Source organism: Peromyscus leucopus, chromosome 23 (genome assembly GCF_004664715.2).
Source record: "Peromyscus leucopus breed LL Stock chromosome 23, UCI_PerLeu_2.1, whole genome shotgun sequence".
Classification (NCBI taxonomy): Eukaryota; Metazoa; Chordata; class Mammalia; order Rodentia; family Cricetidae; genus Peromyscus; species Peromyscus leucopus.
Window position 1 is genome coordinate 43,348,580 of NC_051082.1, and position 14,753 is coordinate 43,363,332.

Consider the following 14,753-nt stretch of genomic DNA (forward strand, 5'->3'; position numbering starts at 1 on the left):
AGGTGTGAATCCAGTGAGAGAGAGAGAGAGAGCAAGAAAGCATAGCCACTTGAGCCAAGCCAATCCTTGGCTTTACAGGCAGTGGCCCTGTTTGGCAGGGCAGGCCTGACTTGTTTTTAGCAGTTGCAAGTAGCTCCAACTGTGGGTCAGTCAGACCTGGGCCTGAGTTTGGGAGCCGGCGCCCAGGCCGGGAAACTGGACCTACCACCAAGCCTAGTGGTCATATTGTGTGCCAAATGTAGATGTAACCAACCGTCTTATTAAATAAGAAACAGAACCAATGCAAAGAAGAAAGCCAAGAGGTCAGAGCTAAGAGCTAAATCCTTACCCTTCCTCCTGCGCTGGTCCTACCTCTCTGAGCCAGAACCACTTCCTGTGTGTCTGTCTTTTTATAGTGTTTCTGTTCTGCCTTCTCATTGGTTGTAAACCCAACCACATGACTGCCTCATCATGGCCTGTCTGTATAGACCTCCAGGTTTTCTATGATTGGTGTTGAGATTAAAGGCATGTGTATCCAATACTGGCTGTATCCCTGAACACTCAGAGAACACACACTTACCTAGCTCTGCCTACCAAGTGCTGGGATTACAAGCGTATGCCACCACTGCCCTGCTTTCCTACGGCTTGCTAATAGCTCTGATCCCCGGGCAACTTTATTTATTAACATACAAATAACATTTAAATACAAATAAAATATCACCATAGATGTATATTCAGGCATAACACCCATTCACATAAAATGAGAGCAAATAAAATTAAAAATTAAGCACACATACTTGTAAAAAGGATGAAAAGGCAGGAATAAGGCTAGGGAGATGGATCCATAAAGTACTTTCCAGGTGTTCAGATGTTGACAGCCCATTAAAAATTCAACCACTTAAAAAGTGGAGACTAGGCATCTTCAGAGCAAACCATCTAGTTAGATTTCACTGTAAAAGTGGGCTCTCAGTTCAACTGATAGACTCTATCTCAATTGATAAAGTTAACAATGATGCAAGGAAATTCCTGATGACTATCTTGGGCATGCAAATGCATGCCAACATATATGTACATGCACCTCTCCCTAAACACATGTGAACAACACACACACACACACACACACACACACACACACACACATCTCTAGCAAATAATATGTATAATATGTACAGGAACAATCTTGCATCAGAGAAAAGTGTGTTGTCATAAAAGATAGGGACTCCCTTAGAATGAAAGGACTGAAAAACATTTTTTCCTGAGGAAATGGAGCTAAAAAAAGTAGGCATCACTGTTTTAATTCGTGATAGTTTTGGACCTTGGAGACATGGCCTAGGGATTAAGAGCAAGCACTTGCTGTTTGCTCACAGGAGACCTGTGTTGAGTTTTTAGAACATTAGTGCTGATAAATATTTTTAAAATAACACATATGCACAGGGGTTAAGAGTACTAGCTGCTCTTGCAGAGAACCTGTGTTCAAGTACCAGTACACACATGGAGGCTCACACTCATCTGTAACTCCAAGTTCTGTGGCCAGTGCATGCATGTGGTGCACAGACAGAAATGCATATAAAACATCCATATACATAATATAAAAATAAACAAATAAATGGGAAAACTTGTGGTATGATGTGAAATCAGTCTAAGAAGGATGTTTATACATCTAAGTTCTTACATTTAGAAGTTGCAGAGGCCTCAAATAAATAGTTTAATGATATAACATAGAGCACTGGAAACACATGCAAAACAACAAAGTCACTAGGGAAAAAAGAAAGAGAGAATTGAGAGGAAGGCAAAATTTAAGGAAATATAATTGGGGAAAAACAATACAAAGAATCAATGAAGCAGTAAGGTCTTTGAATGGATAAACATCATCAATAAACCCTTAGACAAAGCCACCAAAAGAAAGTGAAATGCCCAAATTGATAAATTAGAGATGACAATGACTTCATGAATATACAGGAACATAAAATCCAGAGATTTAGAAAGAAAATCTAAAAAATATCACTAAATTCAAATTTTGAGAAAAGAAGAGGGAATTTCTGGACACAGTTTTATACCATAATGAAAGCAGTAATTACAGCAGTTCTGAAACAAGAAGATGAAATATTAAAAGAGTTAATTTTAAAAATCTCCTTATTTAAAAAGTGAAGGTCTAAATGAACTGGTGAATTTTACAATATCCTCAAAAAAATAGACCATCTTGTATATTTACATTGATTCACAACAGTAGCAAATTACAGTTATGAAATAGCAAGGAAATAATTTTATGGTTAGTGGCCCTTACAACATGAAGAACTGTATTGAAGGATGGCAGTGTTAGGAAGGTTGAGAACCTCTATCTTGGAGATAATGTTTTAAGCAGTACTTCTTTTTTTTTCAAGACAGGACTTTTCTGTGTAGTATTGGTGCCTGTCCTGGAACTCACTCTGTAGACCAGGCTGGGCTTGAACTCACAGAGATCTGCCTGGCTCTGCCTCCCGAGAGCTGGGATTAAAGGTGTGTGCCACCACTGCTTAGCTCAAGTAGTACTTCTTGTGTCTTCCTCCAGAAACTGATGTACCAACTCAAAGGAAATTGTTACACAGCACACCTGTAGCTGCAGAGGTTCACCAAAGAGTCTGGGGCTCTGTGTTTCTTGAAATCAGGAGGACATAGTGAGGCTGGTGGTTAGCTCTTTTTGCCTGGAACATTGATTATCCCAGGAGAGGAGAGGAAGCTAGAAGAGGATCCTGGCAGTGCATTTATGATGAAGCAGGAATTAAATAAACAGTAAAACAACTCCTGGACACGTTTGAGAATTGAGACTGAAAACGTATGTTCTTACAATCACTGAAATGCTAGCACATTGGGTAGACTCTGGATATACACTACAATAGAGCATGGTTCAAAGCAGAAGATGAAACTAGAGTTCTCCAAATGTGATCACCTTGATTTTGCACAACATATGGACACACTAGATCTGGTTGTTCTCCAGGTAATGGACATTCTGTGGTCCCTTCTCTTCCTTTGTTGGTGACAGCTGCATATGAGGTAGGATACAGAATCAGGGAAAATATGGGACACGGGAAGAGACAGGAGCCCTTCCTCCAGGAGTCTGCTAGAATCCTCTCTCTATTTGAGACTCAATAATTCCAGTACAATTAACATTTGCTTAAGGCCTTTCTCCTTTCCCAGTTATAAATTACAGTTTTTTAAAGAATTTCACTAGAAACCCCACTTAAAACAAAAGACATGTTATAAACACCTTCTTGCTTGTCATTCTACTTTATCAATCCATTCTTATAATCTCATCCAAGGCACTTCCAGAGCAAGTCAAACTTACAGTCGAGAGAAAGGAGGCCGAAGAGACTGCTCACTGGTAAGGATCTTGCTATGCTTAAAGCACAAAGTGGGAGATAGACACAAAACCTGGGGCTTGTTGGTTATCTAGTCCTACTGAAATGATGAACTCCAAGTTCACTAAGAGATACTGTCTTACAAAACTTAAGAGAAATAGTGGGAGTTACTGGACACTAACAGTCTGTCTTCTATGAATGCATGCACAAGTAAATATACCAAAATATGTACCTGTACCCACATCTCCCACTCTCCATGTGAGATGGGGAGTTACCTACACCTCAATAGTGTTAATAAGAATTTATTGACATGGAAACAAAGACAAGAGAAATACATGTCTGCAAGCTGACTTAAAATGTTATTGAAGATAACAGAAGGCCTGGAATGGTAATGAAGTGCTAAGAAGAGGTAAAGCAGCTGGACTTTTTGTCACAGGTCAGCTGTAATCCCAGAATGTGGGAAACGAGGCCCACAGTCCTCATTAAATTAAAGACACTAGCAAAAGTGAAGCAAATTTTAATAGGCTTTTTGGAGAAAGGGACACCAGCATAAAGAAAAAGGAAAAATGGCTGCCATAACAATGTGGCACAAGACAGTGGATTTATTTATTTAACTATTTACTTATTTGGGGGGTATTTTATTTTGTTTTTGTTTTGCTGCTTTGTTTTAGTTTGGTTTGGTTTTGAGACAGAGCTTCTCCATGTAATAGCACCAGCTGTCCTGAAACTTGCTTTGTAGACCTTGCCTTGAACTCACAGAGATCTGCCTGATTCTGCTTCCCACACGCTGGGATTAAAAGCATGGGCCACCATCACCTGGCAAGTTAATGGATTTTAAAGTCGCTAATCATGAGAAATTCTTGTCCTCTTTTTCCCATGGGCTGACACTTGACAGAGTCACAATGTTTGTGTTTTTCTTGCATAATCCCATTACCAAATTCCCTATCTCATTGGTTCAGGATACCAATTTTATTTTATATATATTTGAGAACTTGAGAATGCCTCACTTTTACTCCTGGGTCCAGTTATATAGCAGACTGCCTGAACATTTTCAACACTCAGAATTCTGAAAGAAAGAGACCAACTCCCACTTTGATCTGTGAATCTTTGCATTAAATGCATCTCACACTGAAAACTCACCATAATGATTCATTTCTCTGTTGATCAAGACATAACTAATATCTGATGTGCAGGATGTTTGATATGTGACCCCTATAGGCTAAGACACATAGGTTATGAGCTGCTGGTTTAGATGCACACATCAAAAATACCCTTAGATTTGTGTTTATCAGTTCAGTCCAAATCACCAAAGCAGATGACAAAACATTTAGTTTTCTCTGCAGAAGCTCATTGACTTCACACTTAGTTAAATTCAGATAGAGCATTTAGTAATAGCCTAAGTAAAGATGTAAAGATAATAATTTCCATTGAGACTAAACTTGAGAAGTTTCTTGTTTGAAGGACTTCCACTCAGAATCTAAATCGTGTATATTTAAGACCTGGATTAAAACGCAACAAACAAACAAACAGGAAGGAGGCTGATGGGATGCCTCAGCAGATGAAGGCACTTGCCTCTCTCGGTGTGCTCACTCTGTGCCTGGATGCTGAACGGTGAAGGTAGACTGTGCAGAGCTCCAGAGAACACCGCTGGACTGCCATACACCTTCCCCAGAGCCTGCGACCTACCTATTACTTAATTTGTCAGTTACGCCATTAAATAAATATCCTTTTAACTACGTGGAGTGGCCAAAATAATTTCAACAATATCAGGCCCCCAGCTCTCGGGTCTCCAGGCGCCTCCCTTGGCCCCGCCTCCTAGGCGTGACAGTTGCCAGAGTCTCAATGGGGGTTGGAACTTCCAGATCCAAGCTAGAATGGCTACCCACTACAGTCAACCATGGGGATGAGTTCAAAAGTGCCTCAAACCAGCTGTGTTTGCTCTTGTTTGTTTTGCATTTTGCCAAACCCTCTCTGACCTTTGCCAGTGATTCTTTTATCATCCCTGAATAGTTAACATAGAAACAAATTCTTCTCCAAGAGCTGCACATAGCCTCTCTCGCTGTAAGAAGGTCCAACCCACATTTGTTTTGTAACACCACTTCAGCAACAGAAGACAGCAAGGCTTGTTGTTGGGCAATAAAGTTTTCAAGCATTCCTATGTCTATATTGATGGCAGCTCGTGGGTTATTATAATATTTGCTTTGTACCATTAAAGACGATATCCCAGAACCTGAAGTTGCCAGTCCAAGGCTTAGGAGGACACCTAACATGAAGGCTGTCATGGGCTCTCAGTTTAGTCAAGCCTGGTTCCCCTCTAGCTTTTGGGATATGTCTTGCATATACCAATATGCAAAAGTCTTTGGTCTGACTCAATAACTGCCCATGGACATAGAGAGCAATGCCAGAGAAGCATGCCCACCAGCACATCCTCTAGGAGAAGGAGATATCTGTGGGAAGCAACTGAATTTTCTAATAATATAGTGGCTAGTTAGAGGCAGCCACAGTTCCTAGGCAGAGTCCCATTTCCACAAGAGACTGTGGAGTGAGCCTGCCCTCTCCTTTCTGCTGTCAACAGCACTGAGAAGGTTGGGCAGATTCAGCATAATTTCTCATAGTAGGAGGACTTAGTGTCAAGTCATAACAGGAATGGGTAAGGTTTGGTTTCAAAGCATTTAGGACTTGGTAGGGGCCTCTAGCAGTTTTAAGGTAGGGTTTGGCTATGCAATGGTCTGAGCAGACATAGCATAGTGGGAAGGAGAGTTGCACTGAGGGCTGTAACAATCTGATAGCAGAGCTGGGATGGCATGGGACTAGTCAGTGTGTTCTCTGGGAGAGGGGCCATTTCAGGTGGGGCCAGCACTCAGCTGGGTCCTATCTTTTGGGGATTCCTCCCTCCTGGGGTGGGGTAGGGATTAAAGCTATCAACCCAAGAATGACTAGAGCCACTGCATCATACACAGACTCACATAGTCTAATGCCCCATATTTTATAGATATCCCAATCTGCTGTGGGATGTTCTGTATGGCAAATGTGTTACTCTGATTGGTCAATAAATAAAACACTGATTGGCCAGTGGCTAGGCAGGAAGTATAGGCGGGACTAACAGAGAGGAGAAAAGAAAGAACAAGAAGGCAGAAGGACACACAGCCAGCTGCCACCAGGATAAGCAGCATGTGAAGATGCTGGTATAGATTTATGGAAATGGATTAATTTAAGCTATAAGAACAGTTAGCAAGAGGCCGGCCAAGGCCATACAGTTTGTAAGCAATATAAGTCTCTGTGTTTACTTGGTTGGGTCTGAGCAGCTATGGGACTGGCGGTCGACAAAGATTTGTCTTGACAGTGGGCAAGGCAGGAAAACTCTAGCTACACCAATCTTTTGCTTTTTACCTTGTATTCTGAAGGTTATTTTTATATTTTTCTCCCTACATAATCCTCCTATTCTAATCTACCCTCTGTCTCTCTATAACAATGTTATATTTTCCCTTCCTGGGGAGATCCTTTCTTCCATACTGCATAGTAGGTACCTAACTTTTGAGGCTATTAAGATTATAGCACTCATTTCAAAGACTTCACAGATGACATCCTAAAAAAATTGGTCTTTTGTGGTCTGTGTTTCTTTACTCAGGGTGATTTTCTCTTGTTTCATCTATTTACCTGTAAATTTCATTTTTCTTAATTGTATGATATTTCACTGTGTAAAAATACCATATTTTTGTTATCCACTCATCATTTGATGAACATCTAGGGTATTTCCAATTTCTGATATTTTGAATAGGTTAGCAATGCACATAGATGAGCAAGTATCTCTGTAATATGATGTAGAGTCCTTTTGGTATAAGCTCACTGGTGGTATAGTGGGTTCTTAGAGTATATCAATTGGCAGCTTCCTCAGAGACCACCACACTGATTTCCATAGTCACACAAATTAGCACTCCCATTAGCAGTGAATAAATGTTCCCCTTTCCTCACATCCTCACCAGCATGTGCTGCTATTTGGTTTATTGATATTTGTCAATGTGACTGGTATAACATGAAATCTCAAAATAGTTGAATTTGCATTTCCCCAGTGTTGAAAGATGTCATATACTTCATCAGATGTTTCTGAGCTATTTGTATTTCATCTTTTGAGAACTTTCTGGTAACTTCTATACGAAATTTTTAAAATTGGGTCATTTATTTTCTTAATTTTTATTTTTTAAGTTATATATATATATATATATATATATATATATATATATATATATATCTCCTAGATACTACTACCAGATATGTATTTGTTAAAGATCTTATCTGTATATGTATAATGCTTCTTTATATGAGTACTGGTGTGCTTTGCCATACAGAGTATTTTGAGCTCATGAGGTCCCATTTTTTAATCATTGGTCTTAGTGCGTATGCTATTAAATTACTGATTAGAAAATATTTTCAGTGCTAATGAGTTCAAATCAATTCCCCATTTCCTATTTTATCAGATTCACCCTTTGGTTCACTTTCAGTGGAGTTTTTGCAGGGTATTAAACACAGATCTGCTTGCATTGTGTTCTTCATGCAGTCAAGCAGTTTGATGAGCACCACTGAGGAAAATAAAGTGCTCTCTCTGCTCCATTGTGAATTCTTTGCTTTTTTGTTAGAAATCAGATGTTCAGAGAAGTGTGGCTTACATCTAAGTCTTCAGTTCAATCTCATTGGTCAATGTGTCTGTTTCTATGAAAATCATGGTGTTTTTATTACTATAGATCTGTAGTTCAACTTAAATTCTAGGATGGTGATAGATACCTCTAGCACTTCTTTTATTATTCACAATGTTTTAGTTGTGTGTATGTGTGTTAGTTTGGATGTAATTGGCCTCTATAATCTAATGGGGAGTGGCATTTTTAGGAGGTGTGGTTTTGTTGAAGGAAGTGTGTCACTGTCTCCTATGCCAAAGCTATGCCCAGTGTCTCAGACCACTTTATGTTGCCTGTAGAACAAGATGTAGGATTCTCACCTCTTTCTCCAGCACATGTCTACCTGCATGCCACCCACCACGATGATAATGGTCTGAACCTCTGAACCTATGAACCAAAATCATCCCAACAAAATGTTTTCCTAAATAAGATTTGCAATAGTCATGCTGTCTTTTCAACAAACCCCAATACATTATGTTTCTCCATAAGATGTTGAACATTGTTTTATTGTTTTTTTTAATTTTTGTGAAGACATGTGTTGGACATTTTTCAATGGGTATTGCCCTGAATCTGTAGCTTTAGTGGTAGGGACGTTTTCAAAATAATAATCCTTCTCATCAGAGAGCATTCCATCTTCTGGTATAATTGTCAATGCCTTTCTTCAATTTCATAAAGTTATTTTAGTTTTCAAAATACAAATTATTCACTTGTCTGGTTAGAATTATCACAAGTTTAAAGCAGAAAAATTTATTTTTGCAGTCATTATCTAGCAGTCATTTCATAAGGAGCACTTAGAAAAAGGTATTCAAATCCAGTTTACAATGCAAAGGAATATGAAAGCATTAAGAAGGACATTTTTTTGTATCAGTCAAGACTTTGAAAATATGAAACAATTTTTGGTAAACCCAAAGCCTTGTCTTATTGCATCATTTTAGTGTTTTAATATCTGTGCACTTCATCTTTCTAGAAGTAATTCATTTTAATAAGGAAAATTCCATCTGACCTCTTAGTTTAACAATTATAAATGAGACTTTTCTTAATTATTTTACTCAGAAATAAAGCTATAGAGAAACAAAGATATTTTAAATGAATACTCACATTTTATTTTTGAGATAATAATGTAATTGCACATTTCTCCCTTTCAAACACTTCCATATAAACCTTCCTTCTTTTTTCATATTCATGCCTAGTTGTTAATATCAGTGTTATCGATTACATGTATGCATATTTATATACATATATATTCCTATATATAACATGTTGGTGTGTATAATCCTCACACATTTAAAAAGAATACCTATATGTCGATTTGTGAAGCTATAATAAAATTCTTTCACTAGCACTTTCTTGATCATGTCTGGTTCTGTGATGACTAGCACAGGGAGGTGTCCATCATATACCCTGTATTGGGAAAACAGAGATGATTACATTTTGATCCTGATGTTACCTCTAGTTATATAATACATGCTTCTGTGAACTGAATCTTCATCTTCTGTAAGAACAGCAAGTGTTTATTCACTGGGAATCTACTGCCCCAAAGGACAAATTATTAACAATTGGCAAGCAATAATGTTTCAAGGAATTTTTCCTTAGGGCCAATAGAAATGCAGCACAACATGCCCATGGCTTTGGGTCACATGTTCTTATTGACCATATCAGCTCAGCAGATCCTGTGATTAGTACTGTGGTTTCTGCTGATTGATGGGAAGAGTTGAAGAGGCAGAACCTATAGCACCTTGCTTGTAGCACACAGCATATTGATGTCACTTTTTTCTAGGCTCTAGATAGTAATCATTTGGCTCAATCATCACACAAAATAAGTAATGAAATAAGCCCAGAAGTCAACAGCATGTTATAACACACCCATCACCTTTTCTTCGAAGGGAGTAATATGTGTTGAGAGGAAATAACCATACACATTCTTGTTAAAAAGTCATTGCCTTGTGTAAAATGTAAGAAAAATTGAAAAGTAAAAGAAAATTCAGCAAAATGTGTAATTGCCGAACTCTAAGACCAGTAGTCATGAGGTAGAGATGGAAAACAGAGACTTCTAGGCCAATATGGACTCTTAGTAACTTCCAGCCCAATGTTGGATATATTGAGACCTGGTCTCAAATAATAAACAATGGCGGAAGGCCAGGAATGCCTCAAATCTATAGAAAGAAGTACAGGCAGGTAAGGATTGCTTAGATTGAGAGAAATGGTCTTCCGCAGGGAAGAGCACACAAATTGATTACCAGTTCCACATGATCAGCCCTGACAACATACAACCAAAAGACACTTGCAGACTGAATAGGACATAGTTATGACTATAAATGCACGTATATATACAGTCATGTAACAACAATTAATGAAAACCAGAGGATGTATTTGTAGGAGGAAAGAGAAAGGAGAAAGGATGTAATTATATTGTAACCTCAAACAAAAAATAAAGAAATAAAAATAAGAAAACTACACTTTATTGATAAATTAAACAAAAGTAATAACTAAAAATTAGTCCATTTTCCCCTTAGCCTATCTTTGAAAAGTCCATATTTACTGGAAATATTTTTTTATAGAATTACTTTTGATTTTATCTAAGGGTAAATCATTATGTGCAGAAGATACTCTCCTGAATTTACGAGTACATATTACATGCATCAGAATTAATGCAATCTTACAATTTTTAAAAGTCTCAAGGAAGAATAAATGGAGGCAGGAACCATTATAAGGCATAGGGTAAAAGTGAGGCTAGGTGTCTCTGGAATATCAAAGGATGCAGACAAATGATTACCTGCAATGTCCTCATCTTACCTCAGACTGTGGGCAACAATGCATATATGGAACCCTTGGCAGGACAGGATTTCAGACACTTTCAAACAGGCAAATGTGTTCCAATTACTTCTGGACTGACAAAGTTCTCATGCAGTTTGGTATCACATCATAACAAATCCACATATTGGACAAATTCAGAATACTCACCCCCACATATCTCCATACATTTTATGGCATTCTATATCATATTTTGATATTCCTTGGGGAAAGAAAAGAAAATGAAAAGTCATTATTTTTCTACCTGTATTGGCCACCAAATGGGAAACAAATGACTCAAACCCCAGCACATCAGGCTCATTATTTAATTTTCCTACCAAGCAATTAATGGAAATCCTTCCAAGTTCTCTGAGAGAAAAGGAAATACAGGAGAAATTTGACCTATGGAATTTAAAGATACTCAAGATTTCTTTTCTGGATATTGTACATTCCAAAATTGTTGCTTCTTTACTAAAAGTAGAAACTATCTTTATCTTTGGTAGGTCTTGGAACACTCTGTCTTTTCCCTTCCTTGGGTGCCTGAGGGCACTACGAGCCAGCAAGATTGCCATGACTGTGCAAAATCTATTTGCATCTCACCAGCCCCTATCACTCACTTGGTGACTTCTCCAGGATTCAGTATAGTCAGTAGATTGAAGACAACATTGATGTATATACCATATTAGATTTATATAATTACCTTTCCAAATATTAAATGAAAAGGAACAATGAAGTAGAGGCAAATGATTTTGTCTTCTAGTGCCCACATTCAACATGGAAAGATGAACACATAAATGAACACATAAACGAAACCTACAAGTTAATGCTTGACTTGAACTTTCACCTCTGAACTCTGGGGGAAAATCCATGTAATTAGTATGTGGCAATTGTAATTTTGGTGGTTAGATCCCAAGTAACTCAGCTTGGACTCAAACACTCTATGTATCTAAACTGACCTTAAAATTCTGATCCTTCTGAAGATAGCGATTACAGGTGTATGCCCCCATGTTCAGTTTTTATGGTGCTGGGATCAAGCCCAGGGCTTTGTCCATTCTAGGCAAGCATTCTACAGAAGGCAATTCACTATTCAGTGACTCTGAATGTCAACTATACAAAACTATGTCTCCCGGCAGGTGATAGAGCCTAGTGTGTAAATCCTAGTATTTGGAGCCAGAGTGAACCAAGGTATTCTCTGAGATCCAAATGATATTACAAAGGGAACATTACTTCTGGGTCCTTGTCCAGGAACTTAATTGGCAAGATCCAGTCTAGGGCTAGAACCAGCTCCTCAAAAGAGTGAAGGTTATAACTTCTTGGGGATTTGATTTTTTCCTGGTCTGTGCTTCAGTCCTAAGGCATCTGTGACTGAGGTATGGATACCTGTGTTCTTTTTCCACCCATTTATGATTTAGTTGTGTGCAAGCCTTGGCCATTTCCCTTTTACATACACCATGTAAGAATCTTTCTGCTTAAAAATCTTCTGATATAACTCATCATTTTATGCAAGACCTCCTGGGCATAGATACATGTCTTCTTTATTTATCATACGCAGTCCACTCTGAAACATCTCATCACCTTGACCATTGAGATCCTCATTCCTTCTGGTTCATGTAATGTGGCACTCTATGTAGGGCATGAGATTACTAGAAGTCATCAAGAATGAGTTTTACTGTGATAAATGTACAAAAAGTGTCAGTGTTGGGGACTTGTAAGAAAGAAAGGGTGAAGGAATAGCTGAGAGTAAAACATGGGAGGAAAAGATTCTAAAAAATAATTTCTTTTCTTTCACATGTTTCATTGGCTTCTACTTTGACATGTATCACTATGGTACTTAGATAAATTCCTTACTTTCATTAAAAAATATACCCTTGGTTCCCCGATAATGTTCTGTAAATTTAAAGACATGGGAACATGTAGGTGGATGATTAAAGACAGAATATCACCTATGAGGGCCACATGAGTTTCCTATTTTGGGTTTGTGCTGTCAAATTTTATACATGACTAGTTATACCCACACCTTGAATTTGATGTGTTTGTAATTCAACACCCCTGTACATCTAGCTAATATACTCCAAAACAAACTGGGGACACAAGATAAAAATAAAATTTCAAAAAATAGAGATATAAGACCCTGAGGACCAGGAGATAGCTTAATTTCTTGAATTACTTTTACTTCATGATACCTCAGAGGATGAGGAGAAACTTCCTTTTTGCTGGTGCAGTTATAAAATCACCTGAATTGGCTCCTACTTGTCTAACTGAGACAAAAGCCCATCCTCCTCAGTATCCTCCTCATTTTGCTTTTAGCCTTCCTTCCTCTAGTTTTCAGAAATTCATGAATAAAGAACAATACGAGATGCTACTACATGGTATGGCCAAGAGCCCCAACTTGTGTCAACAATTTATAGCTCAAACCTTACTCACAATTAGAAAAAAGTAACCTTTTCTCATGGTTATATATTACCTAAGGGATCTCAGCACCTACTGAAAATTTAATTACTCAGTAATTTCTCCCCATCCAGCATCACTTACAACAGACTCAACAAGAAATTTCATCAGAGAAATCATAGAGTACACTTCCATTTTCTTATTTAGATCATATTACATAAGGCAGTACCATTTGCAAACATTTGCATGTAGATCCTAACGTTCATTGATTTTCAAAAGATTCTAATTGGCTTAGACCTTCCCTGAAACATACTACAAAAGATTTGACCCTCTATGTTTTCATATTAAGAGGAGATAATGACCCCTCTTCTAGAAACCTTACTCCTGAGGGTCAAACACATTATAATTGTTATACTGAATCATCACTCATGTACAGTTGACAAGTATTGGCCCAAAGCTTCTTCTAACTCCTATACTGTTAGGTACTCCTACATATCCTTCTGGTAACCTAGGAGACCCCTAGAATGGATTTTTCTGCCCACTGATGCTGGCTGCCCCTTGACTTCTTATTATGAAATCCTTGTTCAGCTTGTCTAGAAAACAGGTGTCCTCAAGCCCTTAAATTTATTGTGTGATAAACTGACATGATAGCTCACCCCTTCACCTCTTCACAACTTAATTCACTTTGGGTCTTCTTTGGCCTTATAGGCCAGCTTCGTACTTCATATCCTGCTGATCCTTTAATGCAAATATGTCAACACTACTCTCTAGTTATCCCAACATTTGTATGATGTACACAATCTCAGAAAGAGATAATGTGTTCCTTGGTGAGAGCCTTTTGGGGTGCCTAATGTCATACTTCAAGAAGTAATTCTTCATACATTGAATGCTTCAGCTAAGTCTTCTCAGAATGTATATTATTTTTGCATTCCCTCAACCTCTTAACATTTACTCTGACAGTTTATATTTCATGTAAGCTGTTCAAATACTTCCTTGTGCTCTTATTAAACAGACTGAGGATGAAGAAATGTTTCACTTGTTTCAGCATGCCAAACAACAGTTAGAACCAGGAGGCTCCTTAATTTCTCCAATACTTTCAAGCTGTAGGTCTAGCTTCCCATTATTATAATTAGAAGGTTGCTGATTCTGCTTGGTTTAAGCTAGCTATTGACTCATGCAATTCACCATCAGCACTGTACTCTGCCTCAACCCCAATTACAGTTATCTAGAGATCAAGTATGACAAATTGTCTCAGATTGTCCTGCTTGTATAACATATCTGCCTTCTTGTTATGGTATAAATCTCCAAGACTTACTACCTTATGGCAGAGAGAAGTTATGGGCAATTCAAATTTTTAGCAGCCTCAAATATATTCACGTTAGTATGACGTTTACTCTGGGTTCCTCCTCATGCCTATCCCATTAACTGGAAAAGTTGGCAAGCATTTGATTACTACTTTCCAGTGAACATTTTTTTTATAGCTGGCCCTCCAAAAATGTTTTCAAATAACAGTTAATGCTCCAGCATAGACTTCTGATGCCTTTAAGAAATTTTGTGCTACATTATGTATTATACATAAAACTGGCCTCTA

General features: G+C 38.1%; 2 protein-coding genes across 3 annotated transcripts in view; both read right to left on the reverse strand.

The window, feature by feature from the left end:
- The window catches only part of LOC114684395 (cytochrome P450 3A13-like), a 99,226-nt gene that overhangs the window by 78,689 nt on the left and 5,784 nt on the right, over window positions 1-14,753 (reverse strand). The gene's annotated exons all lie outside the window — the stretch shown is intronic.
- LOC114684384 (cytochrome P450 3A13-like) overlaps window positions 8,470-14,753 on the reverse strand; it is a 75,155-nt gene continuing 68,871 nt past the window's right edge. For both annotated transcript variants that reach the window (XM_037198478.1, XM_037198479.1), the window contains 2 exons: window positions 10,946-10,997; window positions 8,470-9,385 (listed from right to left, as the gene is read on the reverse strand). The gene's annotated coding sequence lies outside the window, so the exon portion shown is untranslated. The remainder of the gene's footprint in view (window positions 9,386-10,945; window positions 10,998-14,753) is intronic.